Below are 10129 nucleotides of genomic sequence, written 5' to 3' on the forward strand. Positions count from 1 at the left end.
AATATGTTTTCTTAAACATTATTATACAATTATTTCAAGCACAGAATTTATCGATTGAACATAATATGCCCACAAAATGATTCTAAAACCTTAACATTTCTTGTCCAGCATATTGTCTCTAATCTTCACAAGAAAATGAAGAGTTAATAGAGAAAAATTAAAATGTTAAAAGCATAACAAATGTATTCAAACAACATGTATGTACATATATGGATTGGATAAGCATCATTTATTACCATAAATCCCAAATAAGAAAGCATAGTGATTTTGTCGTAATCTGATCGCAATACAAGTACAATTTCTTTAAAACATTGAACAAGGTATTAAACAGATTTTTTCATCTTGTTTTGGAGATAAGGTCCGGATTTGTATTTTGTTTGTTAATGTTGTTCTAATTTTGTGGTCATTGTCCAAGAATTCGTTTTTACTGGTAAGTATTGCAATTTTCGAAAAAAGCGGCATTTTAAAATAGGCATATTACGCTTCATTTCATAAACTCTGATGTGACATTTTTCACATAAAAATTGATTGTCTTAGCTATATAAATAATGAATACATTTTACATTCATTAAAGGGGTTCAAATAACCCAATTGGTCTTAAACATACAGGGTGCGCCATCTTTTATGTCGGTATGTAAACATTGAATATCTTTGAAAATAAACAACCCATTTTCAAGTATGAGATATTTTTATTTAATTTGGTTCTGTACAATTTCTTGAACTGAGGTTTTCAACACTGGTCTACTCAAGTCAATCGGTTCACTAATGACAAAGTATTCAAGGTTATTGTTTGATTTGTTTTTATACCTTTTATCCAACTTTATTAGGAGATGCAGATAATTAAATTCATGCACATCTTTAAGATATTTCCTATTTGCAAATGTGATACTTCGTTTAGTTGCAATTAAAACTTTCAATTTTATTATTAAGTATTCTCTTTCTTTTAAGTAATTCTGGGGGCATTCTATTTTATACCAAATATATTTGTTTTCAAATGAAAAACACTATAGAATATTAAGCAATCGAGAGATTACTTTGATGGCAGTCATCCAAGTCGAGTACTGCTGAAGAAGGCGATTTAAGGATTGAAGCAGTCAAGAAGAAAATGGAATTCCAAATGTGATGGTGCCAGGAGAGGTTTGGGCTTTATATAAGGCACAAATGAGGTTAGGTTTATAAGCAACTTAAATATATAAATCTGTTGCTACAAGTATAACAGGTTTATTTTTAGGATTAATAACAGGCTAAACACAGTCCGACCTTATCAACAGGAAAACCACTGCTTCGAAATCTTTCGAAAATTCGATTTGGTGTTATTCTTATTTAGTGTTATTATCCTTAAAAAAAAAGTGTTATTGAAAATTATTTCGCCCGCTCTGGAGGGCCAATGTCCTCAGTCGAGTCTCGCACCCCATTGTCTAATGCGATTCAAATATCACAATAATTGTGTTTTTTGCTGAAACTCGCCGCCAGGACAGTTCGTTGCTCATTTCCGCCAACAGAGGACGCCACGGCACACTCCCAATTTGATTATCCTTGCGGGGGGTTGCAGCTCAGCCCAACCCACCACCCATTCCCATTACCATTCCCATGTCCACACCCGTACCCATACCAGTCCCGGTACCATTCCCATTCGCATTCCCAACCAAGACACACACCGGCCGAGCCGTACTGGCTTCCTATTTCTATTTTTGCCGATTTGAGAGGGCATTGCGACTGTGCACATAAAAATCAATTAACATGCAATGATTGTGCAAATTTGAGCGCGCTCCATGTTTATTGGATTTGGCGTAAAACAAACAGGCGCCTGAGCTTTGACAGCCACTGCGGACGCTCCATGAACCTGTCCAATGAATAGAAATGGAAATCGATGGGTCTACGACTCCAACTCCGACTCCGACTCCGACTCTGAGTCTCTGCCTCTGCCTCTGTCCCTGACGGCCACATGCGGTGCCTTTGTGTGCTAATAGCGAAGAGCGCTGTCCTCCTATCTGGCCGCTTCTTGGCCGTCGTCTCGATGATTGCGCTGCGTGTAATCCGCGAATAAACCCCACCCTTCCCCCTTCTCCCGACAACACACACACATACACCCGCCGCGATTGCGTGGCGCATCAATTATGTTAATTTCGCAAAGCAATTACAAACAGTTTTTTGCTGTTGTTTTTTTTTCTTTTTGAATGAAACTAGCAGGCTGTCAGTCGGAATGTGTAGAGCGTGCGACGTGTAGAGCTTTGTGCGTTTTAATGTTGGCCTTATAAAGATAAATGTTAGTCTTATTTTGTATTTATATTATTATGCAGAGAACTAATTGACTGTCTCGATTTCTGTGGACTCTAATGCTATCAAATTATATTGTTTCAAAAGGTTAAATAAATAAAACAAAAAATAAATAAAATAAAAGTGTGTTTCTATGAATTAGGTGACTTATAAATTGATATGAAAATATGAATTATATACATTTTTGGAGTAATAATTTTATTGCCTTATACTAATGAGCTTAATGTGTTTGTAGCAAAGCCCTTTTTTCTCAAATTTCTATGCGCTTAAGTTATTTGGTTAATAACTAAAAAGTGCTGTTAAAGCATATTTTCTAATATTACCTTTTTTAGAATTTAAATCAGGTTTCCAAGACACTGTTTTTAAATGCAAATTATGAAGAAAATTTAAATCTTATTTTATTTATTTATATAATGCTAGTTTAAAGAAGAAAAAGTTATTAAAAAATGTCAATGTACTTTGAATAATTGCATTACACAAATACCCCTCGCCAAATAATTCTGATATGCTTGAAAACTTGGCATCCGTTGATACTACTGCCTTCAAAAGTCTTATAATAAAAAAAGTTCATAAAATAAATTAAAATTAAAAACATTTTAAATAAACTCAGAAAAGGTAGGCATTTAAAAAAATCTATAGTTAAAAAGATTTCAGGAATTGTTGGTTTTTATTTTGGTGGCAGCCAAGACACACACCACAACCAATTCAAAAAAAAAAAAAAAAATCTCAGCGCGCTTAGCAAAGTTACAAACAAACATAACATTCTATGTTATCATTCTATGGTTAAGGACCTGGGAACACTTTTGTTGACATGGCAATAGAAAACATAGCAACAGCCAGCAGAGCGCCAGGCACGGCCACCCTTAGAAAACATGGCGAAAATTTCCCCACACACAAAGGTAGCTCACTCACTAAAACACTCAAACCTCATTGAGTCATTTTGATGCTCACTCAAGAAACACAAGAAAGCAAGCAGGCAAGCAATCGTCGCATAACAAAAAGTAGGCGGAGCGCGCGCACAACACGTGTGAGAGCAACAGACAATGTTAAGCGTGGAAATAACATCGCAATTGAGTGAAGCGAGTGCCCCTTCGGCTGGCGATGAGTATGAATTCGCTCTGCAAATATAACATGAGTCAGTGAGTGAGTCAGTCACTCAGACTACTACCGCTGCTGCTGCTTCCCATTTTAAATGCCGGTCTCACCATCACACGACACCCATAACCCTTAAACGGTGACACTTTTCTGTTGACCACATTAGCTCTCGGGGAGGGGATGTGGTGTTGTATCGTGTGTCGTGTCCAAGTGCCGGCTTAGCCGCTGGGCAGGCAATGATACTAGCAGGCGCCAGTCTCCCTCTCTCCCTCTCTCTCTCTCTCTCTGCACGCTCATTCTCTACTTGCTCTGTGTTCATGACGCATTACTCAGGCGCGTAACGCGTCACTGTTGTTTGTATTGTTGTTGTTTTCTAAAATTTTTGTGCGTGCGGCATTTGTTTGTGCTGTTGCTGTTGTTGTTGTTGTTTTTAACCCCTTTACTGCGCCAGGCTTCTGTTCTTGGCAGCTAAGCGCGCGCTCAACCCTTTCGCTGTCCAAATCGAACAAGTTTTGAGCCACAATAACAGCGACAGCAACAGCAACAACAACAAGAACGAAAACACGCAGCTTTTGCTTTTGTCTTCTTTTCTCAAGTGCCGGTCAAATTGATGCGTTTTTCCACACCGCGTTCCAAGGCTTCGACAGTTTGCCGGAGTCGCCCCGACCGGCCGCGTGTAAAACCCCAAACGCCGTCGCAAAAGGGTTTCTCATCGCCGCCTCGACTCTCTGGCAACACCTCGAGTGCGTGCGTACGTGCGTGTGTGTGTGTGTGTGTGTGTGTGTGTATATGTTTAGGATAATATCGCAGCGCATGCTGACTGCCCAGTTGGATGAATGGCAGCACAGAGGTTGTTGTGCGTAATTCCATTTGCTTTAAAATTGAAAAATTAAATGGAAATTTCTGTTTAGGGCTCTCGAAATTGAAGTGTTCGATTTGAAAATGGCGCCTGAAGTGAGATTTTAAATGGAGTGCTCGAACATTGTGACTCAATTAGGAAGTTGATGTTGCGAATGAAATTGAAATACAATAATTAAAAACTGAAATGTTGGAGAAAGGTGAGAAGGCTTTACAAATATAAGTTAACTGTTCCATTGTTTAACTCTCAAGAAAGTGGAATATGAAACAATTTTGATAATAGATTATTGAAAAGCACTTAATTGTGAAAATAACTCTCCATTGGAAAAAATAATTCTTGAATTGTAATTTGTATTCACTCTATCGATATTGTTAAGCCAAATTATGACATTTATTGCAGACAAGTTATAGCCTTATAGGTCTTTGGTGCAACTCTGAGTACGGTTTACTATTTTACTCAATATTTATATTAATTTCGTATTGATTATAGATTCGAGAAGGGAGACAAGCCAAGTCTGCTTTTTCTAGCTGGTGCTCTATCCCTCACAGAATATATTATAACTTCTCATATTTTATCTCTTTTATTCAGCAGAAGAGATTCCCTATTTAAATTTATCTTAAAATTAACATTTCCAAAAATAAAATTTCCAATGCAACTATGAACTATACCGTAGAAGTTATCAAACTACCCTCAAAACTTCACCTGTCTAAGCCGAAAGATATTTCATGCCATTACCCAACTACTTATAACCCTCCATTGATCCCAGACGTAAATCATCAACTAATTTGTTGTCATAACCCGTTCGAGACCATTAACATTTACACGCTTTTGTATCCGACTTTTGCAAAACTATTCACTGAACAAAAGAGCAGAAACAAATAATAAACAAAAGCAAACAGTGAACAAATTTGAAGCAGAGGTTGGAGAACAAAAAAAATTGAAACAAAGACTGGCGACTGGCCCATTAATGACGTTTTAATGAGTTTCCCGCACCCGCACCCGATTCAAGCGTAAAACTTTTTTAATTAATTAATGTAATTAAAAGCATGAATTTATTCCGTATGCTATATCCAAACTTTTTGTTGGCTTTTATGCTGAAAATAAAAGTATAAGCCCATTTGGATGATTTAGCCATGCAAACATAAAGCGACCCACCGACCAATTATTAAACATTTTCCACAGAAATACACACAAAAACACATACTCTCGTTTAGCGTGTGTGTGTTACCATTTTAATTAGTTAAAGTTTATGGCTGTTTGACCAAAACTAGAAACTAGATTAATACGGCTATTAAATCGCGCTCGAAAAATGCCTCTAAAACCAAAACCCAGAGATTAATGAACAGAAATTGAATCAGCAGCACAACAACAAATACAACAATAATAACAGCAACCACAAGAAAAGCAAATAGTCGAGTTAGCTGAAGTTTAGAGCCATATTTATGGGCTGATAACAAGAGGTTGTTGCTGCCGCTGCTGTTTCAGTTTAGTCTGAGGCAAGACATAAATTATGCAAACTTTGGAAACTACTTACACATGTTAACAGTGATGGTAAAAAGTATCCTCATTAAATACATGTTGGAAGGGAAACAGAACCAGCACCCGGATAATTTTTTACTTAACTAAAAAACTACTTGTATGGAACCATTTTTTAAAATTTGGAATCATATTTAAGAAATACATCATTCCAAAATGTCTTTAGTAAACTCAAAATTTTGTGTATACAGAATTCTTTGCAATACATAAAAAAAAAAATTTTAAAAAACGAAAACTGATTCATTTATATTATTTCGATATACATATGTGTGGACATATTGAAGAAGCTTCAGCAATTGATTGCGCTATATTTTCTGAATTATATGGTAAGATGTTAAATTTTGACTTAAGATTATTTTCACATTCATCAAATGCACCATCAAAATACTTTTGACTATCAGTGTGCAACATTCTTCATATATAAGTCAACAGAACAAGCGACAGAATTTCTGCAGGCATGTCAAGCAAGGCGGGCAAAATGGCTAATAAAATTATTACCAACATATTTTGCTGTTGTCTACCAAAAACATTTAAGCCAATTAATCAGAGCCTTTTACACACTTACTCGCATGCTAACACAAGTGTGTCTGTGTGAGTGGAACTCACAAGCTTAAATGCCCGGAGGCTTCTACCAAATGCTGCCACTTATGACACATGTGATCCCCAAAAATAATGAAAGCATGTGAGTTGAAGTTCTGTGTGTGTGTGTGTGTGTGTGTGTGTGTGTGTAGTTTGTAACACGCAATCACTTGCTAAAATGCACACAATTACATTTTCAAAATGGCGTCAAAAGTGCAACAAAATGCCGCAAACAGGCACACACACACACACAGGCACACACACGACCAATTAATGCGCAAAAACGCAAAACTGCAGCCACAGTCGAAGAAGCAACAACACCAACAACAAAATAAGTACGAGCGAAAAAAATGTGCAAAGAGCATTAAGCTGCCCACAAATGGGGGTGAGTTGTAGTTGAAGTTGTAGTTGTAGTTGCATAGGGGTTGTTGGTGTTGGTCGCTGGCCCACACCTTTGCCATCGCATGCATGTTCTCTGTCTCTCTGCCCTCCGCACTCTGCCTCTCTTGCTCTGCCGTCGCTGCTGCTGTTGCTGACGCTGCTGTTACTGCACTCGCAGTCAACGGCGTCGCCGCCACCACCGCCTTCGCCGCCGCCACTCACTCAAAGTGTGAGTCTAATTATGGCCGCACGTTCAGTTCGCTCTTTCGCTCGCAGTGCTAACGAGTTCTAGACAACGAACGCGCGCAAAAACATGGAAAAACTCATCGAACCGTTAATAAGCATTTAATTACTCATTCGCACAGCACCAACAGCAACAGCAACAGAAAGAGCCACTGAGAGACAAACAGAGCAATAGCAGCGACAAATGCAGCGGCGCTGACGCTGCTTCTATTGTGGTTGTTGTTGTTGTTGATGTTACACAGGAACAAAAATCATAGCCGTAGACCTGAGTGAGTTTTTATAAATGTCTGATCATAAAGATTGTGGCATTAATAAGACGCATGTAGGCTAGGGAATCATAATTACTTTAATATTCTAAGCAAATTAATTTAAGATTCTCTAAAAACCCATTACTATTTAGCAAGAATGTGTAAAGTACCTAGGAAAATGTTGGAGAGGTTTTCAGTTTAATTCGTACACTTAAAATAGAGAAAAAGATAGATGCGAAATGAACTTAAAGAAATTAGTGTGTGTAGAATAGTAGTTAAAATTAGAAAGCATAATTTTAATATACTTATTTTAATTTAGTGTTAGTCCTATCTTTGTTCTATTATATTATAAATGAAACTTAAAGAAATTAATACCTTTAGTCGGACAATATTATCGCATGTTACGAAAGATTCAAATTCGAAAAACACTCTTCTACTAGAAAGTCTGGTCGCATTCTGAAAACTTCGAAAAATGAACTATCGTTTGTCCTATTTTGTTAACAACTTGATTGTTATTGTTATTAAGTTGATTTGTTGTAATTAACTTGATTTTTCTGCTTTAGAAAAGTTACAGAAACAATTTAACTTAAAGAAATTCGACGTGATTTCTTACGGTGTATGTGTCATGTGGTTACTGTTGTTTTTATTGCTCCAATGTCCCAGCGACATCGTTAGCGTCGTCTTTACCTTTTGGCTCGCTGCCGCAGCGCGCAGACGCTTGTTGTTGTCTTAAAAAGGGGGCGGAGTTTTTTTTTTCTCCCACCTTGGTTGCTTGGCAAAGTTCTATGTACATTTTTTTACAGTTGTTGCTGTTGTTGTTGCTGCCGTTCCCCTGCGCTCTCGCTGGTTCTCTCAACGCGCGCCTCTGCCAGCCAGCGCGCAAATTGTAGCCATATTGGATTTTTTTCAGCAGTTTTTTTTTTTTGTATTTGTTTCGCCATCGCTCGTTGTATCTTGAAGGGGTGGCGGGGGTTGAGTGGGTGGACTGGTCGTTGTTGTTGTTATTACAGCCACCCTCATTTGACGCAGGGTGTTGTTTTTTGTAACATTTTTTTGCTAGGTGTGTGTGTGTATGTGTGTGTGGGTTGCGCGTGCATATAAATTGTATATAAAAAATGTTTTTCTCTAAGTGTGTGTGTGTGGCTTTACTCGTATTGATGTAACTTGCCAGATTGGGGGTTGAGTCATTTGTTTGAGTGTGTAAGTTGCTGTTATTATTGTCGTTGTTGTTGTCGTTGTTGTTGCTGTTGCTGTTGCCTAATGCTGGCAAGTGCGTTGCTGAAGCTGGTGTTGTTGTTGGTAGCTTGTTGCTAAGCGCACTTTTCTTGCAAATGCTCTCGTTGACGCCTTCATTTGCGGCTTTGAGTTGAATTTCAAGTCATTAAATTATTCTCTTTAACTACAATACATTCCAAGCTCCAATCATGTTTTGGTAGCTTTTGAACAATGGGATAACGGAGAAAATTATTTGTTTATTTGCATTATTGTAACTAAGAATTAACTCTATAAATTACAATGCTAATGCATAGCCAGAGCATCTAAGAATATTCTGTATTTTAACGATCAAATCTCATGGTTTTTGAATATTTCAAAACTTAACTTAAGCAGCTGCTGGCTTCGTAGGTCCCATATATGTATGTAGTAAACATTTTTTCTTTTAAATGATTGACGTATATAATATATATGTATATTTATTGAATAAGTTAATTTTTCAGATATTGTTTTTATGGTCACTTCCCTAATGATGACAAATTGCGAATAATTTACGAAAATTTGCTCTTTTCTAGCAATCAATTACCACTTCAATCATATTAAATCTGCAAATCCACATATTGTTTCATCAAATTAAAGAAAAAAACAATTCAATTTAATTTTGAGAATGATACCAAACAATATTAGATTACAAATTATTGCTTAACGTGATAAATCAAAATTATTGAAAAGTTTGTTAGTCTGAAAAGCAATCTCAATCAACTTGAAATCATAAAATATGTGATTGAGGACACATAGAATTTATAACATAGTCACATACATCAAACATTAATCATTAGTTAATGTGATCAAACAAAATGATTGAAGCATTTTCATTTCTAGTTATCAATCAATCCCATTAATCATCATTAATTACTAGCTGTATGCAATGCAATATCATATAAGGAAACTAGTGATTGCGAGGAGTTTTTGTCATGGAATTTATTACTATTTCAATCATTAAGATCTTATTAAGCCCCTCATATGATCAATTACTTGTTATTAAACTATTTTGAAGATATTGGACATTATTATTACATCAACAGACATAGATCAATCATAATAGAGATTTAATGCTATAAGTCCCAATGAGGAAAACAATATTTAGTTATTACATCAATCTCTCTGATAAATCAAAGTCGCGCAGATTTTAAATCATCATATCAATCATTTCATCATTCATGATAAAGCAACGACGACTGGTAAAGTTTTTACTGCCAAATAGTCCACCTGCCAGCTTACACCCACACATGAATTTGCATACTTCAGATTCCACATTACATACAAATACACATATCACATATTTATATGCATATATATTTATTTTTTGTTTTTTATTTTGGTGGCGCCGCTCGTGGGACTGTGTTGGCTGCTTTCAGCCTCAATTTGCTCCATTTTTAAAAGCCGACAGGCAAACACACACATACCAGAACAACCCAAATAAAAGCCTTTCCCACACTTTAAACAAAACACGCAAAAAATAAATAAAACGCAAAATGAAAACTGTTTGGGGCTTTGTTTTAAGCGCTAAAAGTTCCCCGCTTTTTGGAGCCCAAATCGAAGTTGAGTCAAAACCTAGAGCCTGCTCAGCACTCGCTCAGTTGAGAGAGTAAACAATGAAGGAAGAGCTTATTAGAAAAAAAGTGCAGCGCTGCTTACG

This window comes from Scaptodrosophila lebanonensis, unplaced genomic scaffold (genome assembly GCF_003285725.1).
Source record: "Scaptodrosophila lebanonensis strain 11010-0011.00,11010-0021.00 unplaced genomic scaffold, SlebRS2 tig00000043-arrow-pilon, whole genome shotgun sequence".
NCBI classification, from domain to species: Eukaryota; Metazoa; Arthropoda; class Insecta; order Diptera; family Drosophilidae; genus Scaptodrosophila; species Scaptodrosophila lebanonensis.